The sequence below is a fragment of the Amblyraja radiata genome, chromosome 25, assembly GCF_010909765.2.
Source record: "Amblyraja radiata isolate CabotCenter1 chromosome 25, sAmbRad1.1.pri, whole genome shotgun sequence".
NCBI lineage: Eukaryota > Metazoa > Chordata > Chondrichthyes > Rajiformes > Rajidae > Amblyraja > Amblyraja radiata.
In genome coordinates, this window is record NC_045980.1 from 8479836 (window position 1) to 8496457 (window position 16622).

The 16622-nt window shown below is 40.4% G+C and overlaps 1 long non-coding RNA gene across 1 annotated transcript; it reads left to right on the forward strand.

Annotated features, from left to right (window-relative positions):
- Positions 1–1316: 1316 nt before the first annotated feature.
- LOC116987195 lies at positions 1317–15988 on the forward strand. Its single transcript, XR_004415659.1, has 3 exons — positions 1317–1357; positions 15068–15077; positions 15979–15988. It is a non-coding gene; the product is annotated as an uncharacterized LOC116987195 (long non-coding RNA).
- Positions 15989–16622: the final 634 nt, after the last annotated feature.

Here is a 16622-nt window from a genome sequence, read left to right on the forward strand (position 1 = left end):
TGCTGTAGTAACTCAGCAGACCAGACAGTATCTTTGGAGAGAAGGAATGGGTGAGAATGGAGCATTCTCTCCAAAGATGTTGCCTGTCTATCACCCATTCCTTCTTTCCAGGGATGCTGCCAGTCCCGCTGAGTTACTCCAGCATTTTGTGTCTATCTTAGGTTTAAACCAGCATCTGCAGTTCCTTTCTACACAAATTGGTTTAAACATGTGGGCATTTTTCCTACTTGTAATGTTGGGTGATAATCAGGGCTGGAAAGAAAACCGAATAGGGGTGAACATGACATTATCTATTGTCTATTGTCTATCCTTGCCGGCAAATTTTCCTGGCTATGGAAAAATAAGGCCAACGTATACATCAACACTTAATCATATTTTTAAACTACTGCACAACATCCCAGCACGGTATTCTATTTTTTTTAACAACAGTATCATCAAGTGAATCCTTTTGTGAAAGGGTTTACTTTCAAATCATTGACTATCCATTTTACAAATCGGCCATATTTTAGGAATTTTCCCACCATCGGTCAAGCGTGAAGCTGGCCAAATTCCTACTATGCCCTTTTATTATACCTTCACAGTTCAAGTACTGTAAAACGGCTAAAGATTTCAACTGAATTGGACACAAGTTAATCGATAAGGCATTATGTCACTCACGAGTTTGTAAGGATTTTATTGATTTAGTTTGCGACCTGTTTTCCAAGTATTCGGATTTTATTGAAGGCAGGGCCTTAAGTAAGACCACTCATATTGCAATCAGAAAGAGAATTAAACAAGGTGAGCTGCTTTCACCCATTTTATTGAACTATATTGTGGATATTATATATTTGTTAGAACAAAATGGGAATGTTTTTTACCAAAATGATTTTGACACATCATGTTCACCCCTAACTTTTGTTGATGTTATTACTTTCGTAGGTAACACTCACAAAGGTATGGCTTGACAATCAAATTAAAATGTGTCTTGAAAACTAGTTAAGAGTGCTGTAACTTCACTGCTAACATCAGGAAGAAGATACAGGAAGGAGCATGAAGACCATGACCACCAGGTTCAAGAACAGCTTTTTCTCAACAAGTCTCAGGCTCTTCAAGATTCAAGATTCAAGAGAGTTTATTGTCATGTGTCCCAGATAGGACAATGAAATTCTTGCTTTGCTTCAGCGCAACAGAATATAGTAGGATAACAGAATACATGACATTAACTTCAGCAACAATGATCTACCATGGATTTACGTTAATGCCATAGCAATACGAACTTTGGTTTTTACACTATTGTGGGTACCTGGTGTTACAGTTTTAATTTATTATATTTTTGATTATTATATATTATTTATTTGTCATTGTGTTTACGGGCCTGGTAAGCTGCAACAAGTGCAAATGTCATTGTTTCATTGTCAGTACATATGAAAATTAAACAAACCGGACTTAAAATACTATACAGACATCTATAATAATATTGAGAATTGGAAGAATGTTGGTTCATATTGATTACTGTGTTAGCACATTAAAGGAATCAAATGAAATGTGTTTAGTATAGGAATGTAACACAGATAAACAAACTATTTTATTCATTGGTAAATCAGGTACAAAAATGTTTCCTACTCTTGCCTCTATTCTTATTGTTTTCAGTATTTGGATCCCCTTGTGCTTTATTATGAGTTTACTAAATTAATTCAGCAAGTACCCTGCTGAATTAACCAGGAATCTGTGTTGAGCAATAGGACATAGAAACATAGAAAAATAGGTGCAGGAGTAGGCCATTCGGCCCTTCGAGCCAGCACCACCATTCAATATGATCATGGCTGATCATCTAAAATCAATACCCCGTTCCTGGTTTTTCCCCATAATCCCATGATTCCTTTAGCCTTAAGAGCTAAATCTAACTCTCTCTTGAAAACATCTAGTGAATTGGCCTCCACTGCCTTCTGTGGCAGAAAATTCCAGATTCACAACTCTCTGGGTGAAAACGTTTTTCCTCATCTCAGTCCTAAATGGCCTACCCCTTATTCTCAAACTGTGACCCCTGGTTCTGGACTCTCCCAACATCGGAAACATTTTTCCTGCATCCAGTCTGTCCAGTCCTTTAAGAATTTTATGTTTCTAAAACATTAAAATATTAAAGTATTAAAATCCAATAAACTACAGATGCTATCTGGTCTCTTCCTACCCATATTCATATTATTTATATTCTCTAACGACTGAGAAGGCACCGATTTTGACTCATCAAGTCCATGCAGCTCTTCGAACCCATTTCCCTGTGACATTTGCCTCACAAATGTCCATTAATACTCCATTAATTCTCCCAGCTCCCAGTAGGATGATTTAGAATCACCAGTTAACCTACAAACAATCACATCTTTGGGTTGTTGGAGGAAACCAGAGCACCTAGCAACAATCTAAAAATGGTACATGAAAATCAAAATTCCTGCAGATACTGAAAATCGCAAATAAATACTGAAAATGCTGCAAACACTCAGCAGGTCCAGCAGTATCAGTGGAAAGAGAAATAGAATTAATATTTCAGATTGATGATCCATCAGCAGAACTGGAAAGGTGGGGAAACAATTGTAGGAAGGAACAGCAGATGCTGGTTTACACTGAAGATAGACTCACAATGCTGGAGTGCTCAGCAGGACAGGCAGCATCTCTACAAAGAAGGAAGTGGTGATGGACAGGCATCATAATTTCATTGGGCACACATATTTTATATTTTATGCACCAATTATTTTTAATACTATTTTAATATTAAAATCTTTCTTTTATCCTTTAACTCAGCAGTTCAATTTAACATGCAGCTTTACAGAAACTTCATTATTTTACACTGGTCATAAACTTGAGTATATGAACAAGATTTATAATGTTTAAAGAAATCTCTGCTTCATAGCATTTATAAAACCATAGTGAGCAAAAGAGTTTGCTATAGACAAATGGTTTTCTATTTATCATCAGCTTTTCCCGGCCAGCTTTCAATCCAGTGAGGTAATTTAGCATTAATGTCACATGCCTTAACTTTTCTTTATACAGGGAATTAAACTGCTTCTTTTGAATCATAAAAATAAGCTTATATTCACAGCAATGCACAGTTTTCAGTACCACTGCAGCTGAAACAGTATCAGTTACAGATTTGTCTTCAAATGCAAAACCATCTCCAGGGAATAGTCTCACACAGCTGCGGAACAATTACACCTGGGAAACGCAAATTGTTTAAACTTCAAAATTACTTTTTAAGAATTGCCCAGGTGTTTGGCTGAGTGCCCTGAAACCTCTAATATAGCAAAAACGATTGAGGGACCTTTTACTTTCTAACAATAAAAATGTCACCAGTATTCGGATGTTGTCAAGAAGCCCTTTGTGGATGTATAGAAGAATCTACATTAAAAATACTATTTTGCTCTACATTGAGAACAGTTCACCTAAACCAGATAACTTCGGAGTGCCACCTTGCACTGTTTATAAACGCCAAAGACAGCTCTCTATCTATCTATATTGCTAAAAGTCTGATCTTGACCACTTCCTGTTGTTCTGTATATTGATTTTAGAAAAAACGCTGCCTATTACGGTTGTGATTTTTGGCCATCTTACTCAGAGTCCCTCTCCGCTGCGCAGGACAAGCGGATTTTTCCCATCGATGAAAAATAAAAGAGTTATTAGTGTTTAAAAAATGTTGAGATTCTCTCTCCTGAAGGCCACGCCCCTTCCGGAGGGACTATAAAGCCCGGAAGTGTTGAGTGCCTCTGTCAGTCTCTGCAAGATGGGGGAAGCGAGAGGGTCACGTCTCTCAGTCTGAGCTGTGAATAACTCTGAACACATGTCTACTAAATTGTGAGTGGTTTTACTGACCTGCCAGTGCCCATAATGTGGTTTGAAAATATAGTTTGGAAATGCTAAAGCTGTGTTGCCTTTGGTTTGGAAATGCTAAAGCTGTGTTGCCTTTGGTTTGGAAATGCTAAAGCTGTGTTGCCTTTGGTTTGGAAATGCTAAAGCTCTGTTGCCTTTGGTTTGGAAATGCTAAAGTTGTGTTGCCTTTGGTTTGGAAATGCTAAAGCTGTGTTGCCTTTGGTTTGGAAATGCTAAAGTTGCCTTGCCTAATTAAAGTTGCCTTGCCTAATTAAAGTTGCTTTGCCTAATTAAAGTTGCCTTGCCTTCTATATAATTAAATGTCTAATTTTGACCACTTCCTGTTTGCACTTTATATCGATTTTAGGACAAATGCAACCACGTATGGCTGTGATTTTTGGCCATCTTACTCAGACATGGCTTGGATAATTTCCATGTGTGGTACTTTTCTGTTGATGTGCAATTGTATCAAATTACTACAATAATTATAGTAACTACCCCCCTGCTCATGAGGTGACAAGGATTTTTCCCATCGATGAAAAATAAGAGTTATTAGTGTTTAAAATATGTTGAGATTCTCTCCTGTCAATCACGCCATGAAGGCCACGCCCTTCTGGTGGGAGTGGGGAGGGACTATAAAACCCAGAAGTGTGGGCATAGCTCAGTCTCTGCAAGATGGAGGAGGGAGAAGTCACGACTCGCTGTCTTTAGTGGTCTTGCACCCTGCTTGAAATGGTTTGAAACTGCACTTGAATTTGGTGGCCTTGCACCCTGCTTGAAGTGGTAAGAAACTGCACTTGAATTTGGTGGCCACCAATACTGGAATTGGTGGAGAGGTGGAATATTGCGTTGGAGGACCAGCCTCCCATGTAATGTTGGGACCCAACGGGTTCCACTTATTGTAGTAATTAGATACAATTGCACATCAACAGAAAAGTACCACACATGGAAATTATCCAAGCCATGTCTGAAGATCCAATTCATTACATTGTTCTAATTTGGTATCTGTGTTGCTTTATTGCTGTCACATCCACTGAGACACAGTGAAGAACTTTGTTTTTTTCATGCTACCCAGTCAAATCATACTATACATTAGCAGAAACAAACCATGTTGGTTTGGATGGTTCCGTTGCCTGACAGCAGCTGGGGAAAAACTGCACCGGAATCTGGCGGTGCCCGTTTTTACACTTCTACACCTTTTGCCCGGTGGGAGAGGGGAGAGGGGAGAAGAGGGAGTGGCCAGTTAGCGACTTGTCCTTGATTATGCTGCTGGCCTAGTGTGAGGCAGCATGAAGTATAAATGGAGTCAATGGAAGGGAGGTTGGTTTGTGTGATGGTCTGGGTGGCCTCTACATTTCTCTGCAATTTCTTGCCGTCTTGGGTAGTTTATATTCCCAACCATGTTGTGAAGCATTCCGATAAAATACTTTTTATGGTGCATCTGTAGAAATTGATGAGAGTCGTTGGGAACATGTCATAGAAACATAGAAACATAGAAAGTAGGTGCGAGAGTAGACCACCAGGTCCGTCGAGCCAGCACCGCCATTCGCTCATGGCTGAACACTAAACAGACACACTTACCCACAAACAGTAGACACAAGACACAGAACACAAGACACTACCCTCCCCTTTATACCGCTATCACCCCTCTCCACCCCAAGAACCTCGTGATCTCCTGGGGGAGGCAAAAAACCGGATAAAAACCCAGGTCCAATTCGGGAAAAAAATCCGGGAAATTCCTCTCCGACCCCAATCCAGGCGATCGACACTTGTCCAGGAGATCACTCAGGTCTTACTATACTAACCATACCTAGGTCCATATCCCTGCCCTCTCCCCGTAGCCCCTTATCCCCTTGGCAGCTAAAAAACCATCTATTTTAGTCTTAAATATATTTAAAGTTTCTGCTTCCACTGCTCCCTGGGGCAGTGAATTCCATAAATTAACCACCCTCTGGGTGAAGAAGTTCTTCCTCATCTCAGTTTTAAAAGAGCCCCCCCTTATTCTGCAACTATGTCCTCTAGTTCTAGTTTCCCCGATCATTGGGAACATCCTCGGTGCATCCACCCGATCAAGGCCCCTCACGATCTTATATGTTTCAATGAGATCGCCTCTCATTCTTCTAAACTCCAAAGAGTAGAGTTCCAGGTCCACCAGACCTTTCCTCATATGTCAATCCCCTCATTGCAGGAATTAATCTTGTAAACCTTCGCTGCACTGCCTCCAGGGCTAGTACATCCTTTCTTAAGTATGGACCCCAGAACTGTACACAGTATTCCAAATGTGGTCTCACTAATACTGTGTACAGCTGCAGCAAGACCTCCGTGTTTTTATACTCAATCCCCCTAGCAATAAAGGCCAAAACTCCATTGGCCTTCCTGATTGCTTGCTGCACCTGCATACTAACTTTTAGTGATTCATGTACTAATACCCCTAGATCCCTTTGCGTTGCATTACAACGCAGCTCCTCCTCATTTAGAAAATAACTTGCCCTATCATTTTTTTCCCCAAAGTGAATGACTTCACATTTATTAGTATTAAATTTCATCTGCCAAGTTGTTGCCCACTCACCTAGCTTATCTATATCCTTTTGCAGACTCTTCCTATCCTCCTCATCCCCTACTTTTCCTCCCATTTTTGTATCGTCCGCAAATTTTGATATATTACACTTGGTTCCCTCCTCCAAATCATTTATATAAATTGTGAACAACTGGGGTCCCAGCACCGACCCTTGCGGAACCCCGCTAGTTACCGGTTGCCATCCCGAGTATGAACCATTTATCCCCACTCTCTGCTTCCTATTTGTTAGCCAATCCTCTACCCATGCTAATATATTACCCCCAATCCCATAATTTTTTATTTTTAGCAATAGTCTCTTATGTGGCACCTTGTCAAAAGCCTTTTGGAAGTCCAAGTATACCACATCCACCGGTTCCCCTTTATCCACCCGGGTTGTTACTTCCTCAAAGAATTCGAGCAGATTCGTTAAACAGGACTTCCCCTTCACAAAACCATGCTGGTTCTGTCCGATGAAGTCATGTTTATCCAAGTGCCCCGTTAGTGTTTCTTTAATAATTGTCTCTAACATTTTACCCACCACCGATGTTAGACTAACCGGTCTATAGTTACCCGCCTTCTGTTTACTTCCTTTTTTAAATATAGGTGTTACATTGGCCATTTTCCAATCCACTGGGACCGTTCCTGCCTCCAGGGAGTTTTGGAAAATTATCACCAATGCATCCACAATCCCCACCGCTATCTCCCTCAAGACCCTTAGATGTAATCCATCAGGCCCAGGGGATTTATCCTCCTTCAGTCTCATTAATTTCCCTAATACCACCTCCTTGGTGATCTTAATAGTATTTAGCTCCTCCATTCCTACCGCCCCCTGTTTATCCAGCGTTGGAATATTTTTTGTGTCTTCTATGGTGAAGACTGATACAAAATACTCGTTTAATGCCTTTGCCATTTCCATGTTCCCCACCAACAACTCTCCAGTCTCACCCTCCAATGGACCAACGTTCACCTTAGCCACCCTTTTTCTTTTTATATAGCTATAAAAACTCTTACTATTAGTTTTTATGTTGTTCGCTAAATTCCTTTCATAGTCTATTTTCCCCGTCTTAATTAATCTCTTAGTTATTTTTTGCTGACCTTTAAATGCTTCCCAATGTCGAACTTCCTAAGCCTTGTAAGGAAATATAGTGGCGTTGGTGTGCTTTCTTGGCCATTGCTTCAATATGGGTGGTCCAGGAGATGTTGTTGGTGATATTGACTCCTAGGAATTTGAAGCGTTCAACCATCTCCACTTTGGCACCGTCAATGCAAACTGGGGTATGTATACCTGAAGTCGATCACTATCTCCTTTATTTTGCTGACATCGAGAGGAAAGGTAGTTGTTTTGGCAGCAGGTCACGAGGTTCTCAGTCTCCTTCCTGCAGTCTGTCTCATCATTATTTGATATCCAACCCGCGATGGTGGTGCCATCAGCAAATTTGTAAATTGAATTAGATTTGCACATGGCTGCACAGTATTAAAGACAGAGCTGTATTCCATGATGTACATTAAACTCCATTAGCCAAGTTTAGTTTAGTTTATTATTGTCACGAGTACTGAAGTACAGTGAAAAGCTTTATATTGTATGCTGTCCAATTAGCATAAAAGACTATACATGATTACAATCAAGACATCCACAATGTACAGATACAGGATACAGGGAATAACATTTAATGCACGGTAAAGTTTTTATCCATCACTGAAACTATCCATATCATAGAAACATAGAAAATAGGTGGAGGAGGAGGCCATTCGGCCCTTCGAGCCAGCACCGCCATTCATTGTGATCATGGCTGATCGTCCCCAATCAATAACCCGTGCCTGGTTATCCTACTAGATGTTGGTGAGATCACACCTGGAATACGTCACATAGTTTTGGTCCCTATACTTGAAAAATGATATGGTAGTGAGTATTGAGTATAGCTATTTGGAGGCCATAGTGCAATTACATAAGACTTTAGTGAGGCCACATTTAGCGTATTGTACTCAGTTTTTGTCACCATGTTATAGGAAAGATGTTGCCAAGCTGGAAAGGGTGCAGAGAAGATTGACAAGAATGTTGCCAGGGCACAAGTGCCTGAGCTATAGGGAGAGGTTGAGCAAGCTAGGACTCTATTCCTTAGAGTGCAGGAGGATGAGGGGTGATCTTATAAAGGTGTATAAAATCATGAGAGGAATAGATCAGGTAAACGTTGGGGATTTAAGAGTTCATAGTTCTTTACTTGCATTCAGATTAAGAGCATTGGTTATTTTGGGAAATTTACTGACTCTGGATTTGCTCTGTGTTGCCTTCTTCTGTTTACATTTTCTGCCCAAGCCTGCCGCACTTTGGTTGCCCATTTCCCTCTCACCATCTTGTACCACTGCTCCCATTTCTTCTTACATTATTAAGCATCCCATTCTTACTGCCCTCTCTCCTCCTACTTAGATCAAGGCCCTGTCGACCACCTCATTTATAGGATTCACTAGGACACTGGTTCCAGCAAGATTTAGGTGAAGCACATGATACCAGAGCAGTTCTCTCCCAGTGCCCAATGAAGCAGAAAGCATTTCTACCACACTGCGTTTTAAGCTACACATTTCCCTCTCATCCTATTTCCCCTTTGCCAATTTACACATGGCCATGATGCAGACACCTTGTTGATTGGAAATAGGAGGTAATGTTCATTGTGTGATTGTTGGTGACTGGAGAATTTCTGGCTGCACTGTTGGATGTGTGGTTCACTGGCGGGCAGAAAGGGGTCATCATTGCTGAAATGGTCATGCAGTGATCAGTGCACTGCCAGATACCAAAAGATCTAGAACACTTCCATTAAACATCTCACCTGATGGTTTGTGTTGAAAGGAATTGCAGATGCTGGTTTACACCGAAAATAAACACAAAATGCGGGAGTAACTCAGCGGGACAGGCAACATCCCTGGAAAGAAGGAACGGGTGACGTTTTGGGCCGAGACCCTTCTTCAGACCTTCTGAGCCAAAACGTCACCCATTCCCACTATCCAGAAAGCTACTTAGAACAGCTACTTAGAAACTATTTATGGGAATAAACCATCGTGGATCAACTAGCTGAGGGCTAATCTGGTCTTTTCTATTTTATGTTCAAACATTTAGAAACATTGAAACATAGAAAATAGGTGCAGGAGTAGGCCATTCGGCCCTTCGAGCCTGCACCGCCATTCAATATGATCATGGCTGATCATCCAACTCAGTATCCTGTACCTGCCTTCTCTCCATACCCCCTGATACCTTTAGCCACAAGGGTCACATCTAACTCCCTCTTAAATATAGCCAATGAACTGGCCTCAACTACCTTCTGTGGTAGAGAATTCCAGAGATTCACCACTCTGTGTGTGAATTTTCTTTGGAATAATAGGAAAGCAACATTTTTGGTCAGTGGGTGAAGATTGAAAGAATCCTTTCATTCATCCAAATCATTGTGTTCTGACTTGAACTAAGCAACAAGCAACTTGAAGAAAACTCATTACCTTCTATTTAGGAGTCAGCAATTACTCTCGATAGTAAGCCCTTTGCCATTGCAAAAGGAAAATAATATACATTATGGAAATCAGAAGTAAAAAAGCTAGAATTGTACAGGTGAGGGAGCATTAGTAGTGAGAGAACGAATTGTTTGTCAAAATATAAACCATCTCCAATTTTAACTGATAACAGAATCAATAAACATCAAATGTGTAGGATTCACTTCACCCGTATTAATATGATATGAATGCCATTTTTTGGTAAACATCCTTTTTTAAAATCAATTATTAAACCTTTCCATTTCACCCCATTTTCCGCCATAATTTCAGCAGGACACCTTTGGAAGCAACTAAGAAATGTTATAACTGGTCAATGATCCTATTTGCTCTGAGATTTTCACAAAAGTTGCAGCTGGAAATCAGAAAAACCCCGCAGAAGTTCTCCCTCAGAACTTGTTTACGATGTTACTTGTTAATACTGCTGAAAAATGAAAAACCTTTACCACATTTATATTGCATCAATGTAAAACTGAACTCATGGAGTTAAACGTATGCAAACATTAGCAACAGAAGAATTTGATTCATGTTGAGCAAGAGCAATTTATACAAATGATGCAAGATCCCAATGAAATATGGCATCCTTGAAAGAATGTGGTCTGTCTCCAAATTTATCAATCTGGAATATTTTAGCAACCTAGATCTGACCACATGTTCAGAAGACCATACAATACATCCATACAGTATTAATGAAGAGACAATATGTACAAAATTAGCAATGAAAACCAAATCAGAGCAGAGTAATATACTTATACAGCAATTGTATTAACACTTGGAAGTTGTTTTCAAATGGACTAATTTTAAACATGAATAATTTTCAAAAAGCAATATTGTATAACGAGAAAATTATCATGAAATTAGAAAACGAAAAGTAATCATTTTATTTAGGATTCAGTGTGGAAAGAGCCAATATATTATTTGTGTCTGGATGCACTCTGAGCACAACAAAATGCTACTGGTTTTGCTAATCAGTCCTCGATGTCCTTGAGATCCAGGAATTCACATCTGGTTCTGTTTAATTTCCATAAACTGATACTGACCACTTAATCTCAGTTTCTAATGAATATGGCCAATCAACTGCACCAGTATTAATGGAAAGGCTCATATTGCGGATGCCTCCGGCACTGATCGCAAAATGTGATGTCAATGGAACAACCAGTTCCTGTCATATGCAATGCCAACTATTGGCAGAGCGCTCGACTATGTTAGAACATCAGTGTCGATGCTGTTGCACATCTATTTCTGGCACCTAGATGAATACTTTGATTTCATTACTTTTAAACCGTAAGGCATATAGAGAAACCATGGAAACATTTTAATGCACGATTGTAATCATTCTTTCCACTGACTGGATAGCATGCAATAACAGCTTTTCACGGTACCTCGGTACTCAAGACAAAAAACTAAACTAAAATAATATAGTACATTTAAAAATATATATAAAAACTACAGTGGTGAAATTAACCAATGCTGTCCTAACTGGGTGCACGGAATGAATCTTTAGGTCTGCCTCTTTTGTTAAGTGACTTTAACATGCAACTATGTTATATGTTTTTATGTTATACTTGGAGCACTTGAAAAAGAAAAAGAATTGGCCCATTTATGTTACAGATTCGATGTGGACTGAAGTTCTTAATTCTACCATAAGGTGGTGGAGTAGCATTTCCAAACAAGGCTGAATATTTCAAGATTATTTTGGCCCATGCATATAGCAAGGGAAATAAAAGGATTGCTTCAGTGAATTAACCCATTGGCATTTGCATAATGTAGTTGGAAGAGATATTTTCTGCAAAGACATTCAAGTTTATTGTTTTAAAGATTTCAGTGAAGCTATTAAGTAAACTCAATAACTAAAACTATTGGGTTACATAAACTTACTTACTTTTTATTACAGACACAAGGTTCAGATAAAAGACAAAACATTACATAGAATAAATTGCTTACAAAGGCACAATAAATTACATACAAAAGCACAGTAAATTACTTACAAAAGCACAATACATGGTTTAAGATCAAGAATTAAAAAAAACCAGTGTCCTACAATGAGACATCTATACCAATGTCTCCACAGCTGGGATTGGTAGCGTGTAGTGCTAAACCTTATGTTTGATAAGGCCAGGATGATTTCATTTTCAGAGTCATTCATCCGGCAAATAAATTTACACATAAGATTTCTTAAGAGAGTTTGTAAAGTATTGACCCCTGCAGCCACAAACATTTCACTTACGCTAGACCATCTAGGTCCCATAAGTAATATTCTCATGGCATCATTATAAGCTACTTATGTCTCTGTAAGCTTGCTTGTCTGTCGTTTGACCACAGGTGTGCAGTATAGAGTGGTGTACAATATGCTCTGAACAGAGACATCTTCACTCCATCTGTACACGCATAAAAGAATGTTTGCTTGTGCACACATCATACGGCGTTGCCAGTAAAAATATCCTCATCATCTGTCATTTGTTCTGTAATAAAATGTTCAAGATGGTTTACCTTATTGCAGACACTAAGATTATTAGCAGACAATTTAAAATCAGGAAATATTAGACGTTTATCCTCTTTGGTTCTACAGATCATAACAGCACACTTACCAGCATTTATTTAATATCATGTTCCACACCATACACAGAACATATAGTAAGGAGCTGCTGGAGACCAGTGCTCGAAGGACACATTGCTGGTGATTTTAGATATTGCCCACATTGATTTCATGTTTCTGTTTATTTCTGTCATGCATTGTTGCGGAGAATGGTACCTTGCTAAAAGATAAAAACTTGCGTACATCCTCAAAGCATGTTCCTGCCCATCAATATGAGAAAATATTATTTTAAATTATTCATTTGTGGAATGTTTCAAAGCCTGTATTTATTGTTCTCCCTAAAGGTCTGATCTGAGAATGAAGATAAGAGCAAACCACATTGATGTTATATATAGGCCAAACTGGGTAAGGATGGTAGGTTCCTTCCTCGATGGATATTATTCAACAAGATGGAGTTTTACAACAATCAGGTACTTTCTTGATTACTTACTGGCACTAGCCTGATGCTGAATGAAGTACGAGACAATACTATGAATATGGACCTGTAAGTTAGAAAAGGGAGAATACCCTTCTTCTTTAGAAGGTGAGATGTGAACCAACATTCTTAGAGGAGCCTTGGGTCTAACGTAAGAATTAAAAAATTAGAGACAAGGGTTTGGATCTTTTTTCCACCATTCAGTTAGGTCATGGCTGAAACAACCCAGCACATTTACTTTTGGAGGGAAGCTAGTAATGTTGCCGTAAGATCTACAACAGTATGTTTTCCAAAATTCCATACCCCAGTCAAACTAGGCAAATTATACACCATTAGTCGCATATCAATTGAGATATGAAGCCAATTCTTGGATCATTTGACTGCAAAAATGTACTCCACTGTCTCTTTGGAGGATATCACTGGTCCTGCTGCTGCTGTAAGGCTTTCACTGAAGAAGCTGGAGTTTAAAAGATGATAATCACACAATGAAACAAAACTGATCCATGTCTTGATGCAGTAGATTTAAAGTTGATATTTCACCTGGCTGTGCTTGGCAAGATCAAATTTCCAAATATTCAAAGCAGTCATTATCTTGACAGGTGCAAATGCGTCCTCGTGTAAATGATCTCCAATGTTAACCATCAACAGCTGATATATTTCCCTCATATTCCTGAATAACGTTTAGTACACGTATAGTCAAAGATGTCTGAAGAAGGACTTCTTGTCCACAAGCCCAATGGTTGTGTACATGTACTTGGGAAGAGACTCATTATGTGATGACTGAAACTGAGCCCACAAGCTTTCTTCTCTCCTCTGCAGTGCATAACGTGAGATCCCATGCAAAGTGAATTGAGCTGGGTAAAACTCATAGAAAACGGTATTGATTAAGCCTCATTAGGCATGATGATCAACCTAGTGGATTAACAGATTCAGTCCTAGACTATTGATCCATGATGTAGAAACAAGGAACTGCACATGATGGTTAATACACAAAAGGACACAAAGTGCTTGAGTAACTCAGTAGGTCAGGCAACATCTCTGGAGAACATGGATAGGTGACACTTTGGGTCGAGATCCTAGGTGCTTTAAGCCCCCATAGAAGCAGAGACATTTAATTTCAAGTATTTAAATTATATGGAATAAAGGTTAATATTAACAATAGTGATCATGAAACCATTGATTTGTTATAAAATCCAACCTGGTGTGTCTTGTGAAGAGTTTCAACCGGAAACGTCACCTATTCCTTTTCTCCATAGATGCTGCCTGCCCCGCTGAGTAACTCCGGCATTTTTTCTATCTTCAATAAAAACCAGCATCCTTCCTATACACTTTGTTTACAAATGTCCTTATCCAATTTACACATGTAAATCCAGAGCTATCAATGTTGTTAACACTTAACTATCCTCTGAAAGCCATTCATGGAACATGGGATACTGAGTTGGATGATCAGCCATGATCATATTGAATGTCGGTGCAGGCTCGAAGGGCCGAATGGCCTACTCCTGCACCTATTTTCTATGTATCTATGTATCGATTTGGGTCATTCTGTCATTTGTATTAGTATTTGTTATCGGGGAAGGGATAGTCCAGAACGCAGGGTTAATAGGTCGCAGAGGTTAACTACCCTCTTTAACCCATTTTAATGTGGCACTTGGCGACTGGTGCATTAAAACGTCATTGAGTGGTATGAAGTCGTGGATTTTAACAAAATGTTAACTATTCAGTGTCCCAAATCCACCTCAATTGAGAATCTAATCAACTGTGATATAGAGTAGAATGTAATTAAAGAAAAATATATTGAACATAGAACAGTACAGCACAAGAATAGGCCCTTTGAACCACAATGTCTGTGCCAAACATGATGGCAAGTTAAACTAATCTCCATTGCCCACACGGGGTGGGAGATTGCAACCTTTACCTGTTTCGACGAATGCAATCAACCCGGTGTGCACAATCAAATAAGATCAAATAGAACAAGTTGTCCTACAACTTTAGGCTGTGCACGCCATACGTAAGGAGAAGAAGACTGCCTGCGTGTGATCCCTACAACTCCATTTCCTACACAGACATGTGCCTATTCTAAGGACAAATTAAAAGCCTCTTAAATATTTTTAAAGTTATATTTTAAAAGCAAAGCAAATGTTTAGTTAATCTGCTTTGTTTATAGTATTTTGGGCATGCCATCAAACAAATCACGAAAGCATAAATTTCCCACTTCTCCGTAGAAAACAGCTCACATTTGATTAGTAGGTAGGGGGTGCCGTCCTGTATGGTATGGCTGCCCAGCCTGCAGCTGTCCTTTTTTCTCTTTAAAAAAAAAATGTTTTAGTTAGTTGAGTTTTTTGTTCTGGAGTTCTAGCCTTTTTTATGTGGGGGGAGGGGGAAACTGCTTTTCTAGGGTCCCTACCTGGTCGGAGAGGCAGCTTTTCTCCGGGCTGCACCATCGACCCGTCCTCGCGGCCTACCAACGGGCCTGGAGCGGCGTTTCCTGTCGGGGGACTGACCAGAACCTCGGCTTCGGCGGCGGCACAGCGCTGGAGCGCTGGAGCGCTATCGCAGAGCGGCGATGCCATGCCCGGGTCGCCGCGCTGGAACTCCAGTGAGCTGAGACCGCCGATAAAAACATCGCAGAGCTGCGGGTCTGTGGAGCGGCCAGCCGCGGGCGGCGGCGCTGACTTTAACATCGAGAGCCTGGGATCTCTCAGCGAGATCACCAGTTGTGGAGCTCCATCCGGCACGGCCTTGTTGGCTTCGGAAGCCGCGGCCTCCAGTACGGAAGCGGCCGTTCCAGGTATCCCAAGCCGCTGTGAGGATTCTCCCGACGCCGGAGCACCATCACCCGGCGAGAACGGCCTGGAACATCGAGCCTCCGTGGAGGCAACTGTGGAGGCCTCAATAGGCCCGACTATGGGTGAACTGGGGATGGGGACTGGACATTGTGCCTTCCCTCATAATGGGAACCATTGTGGGGGGATGTTTTTATGTTTAAATGTCTTTATTACTGTTATGTCTGTATTCTTTCTTTATGTGCTGCATGGCAAGAAGCATTTCACTACACCTAGGTGTATGTGACTAATAAAATAACCTTTGAACCTTTATTATAAAGAAGAATGTAGAATCTGGGAAGTGCAGATGTTGGTTTACAAAAAAGGTGCAAATTGCTGTAGTCGGTCAGCATCTAAGGAGAACATGGATAGGTGGTGTTACCATTAAGGACTCTTCATCAGACATTGGGGGGAGGTGAAGAGAGCTGGCAAAGATGAGGGGCAAGACAAAGCCTGGCACGTAGGGAAAAGGGAGAAAGAGGTTTAAGAAACAGTTGGACAGGTACATGGATAGACAGGTTTCGAAGGATATGGACCAAACGCAGGCAGGTGGGACTAGAGTAGCTGGGACATGTTGGCCGGCATGGGCAAGTCGGGCCGAAGGGTCTGTTTCCACGCTGTATTACTCTATGACTCTAGGTGTGGGTCCAGTTGGGTGGGGAAGAAGTGGGGGTATGGTGGGGAAGAAGGGAGGCGAGGGAGAGGTTTGTAGTTATCTAAATTGGAGAATTTAATGTTCATACTTTGCTTTAGACTTCAGAGATACAACATGAAAACATGCCCTACGTCACACCGAGTCCGAGCCGAACAGTAATCACCTTGTACACAACACGATCCTACACTGTAGGGACAATTTACAAT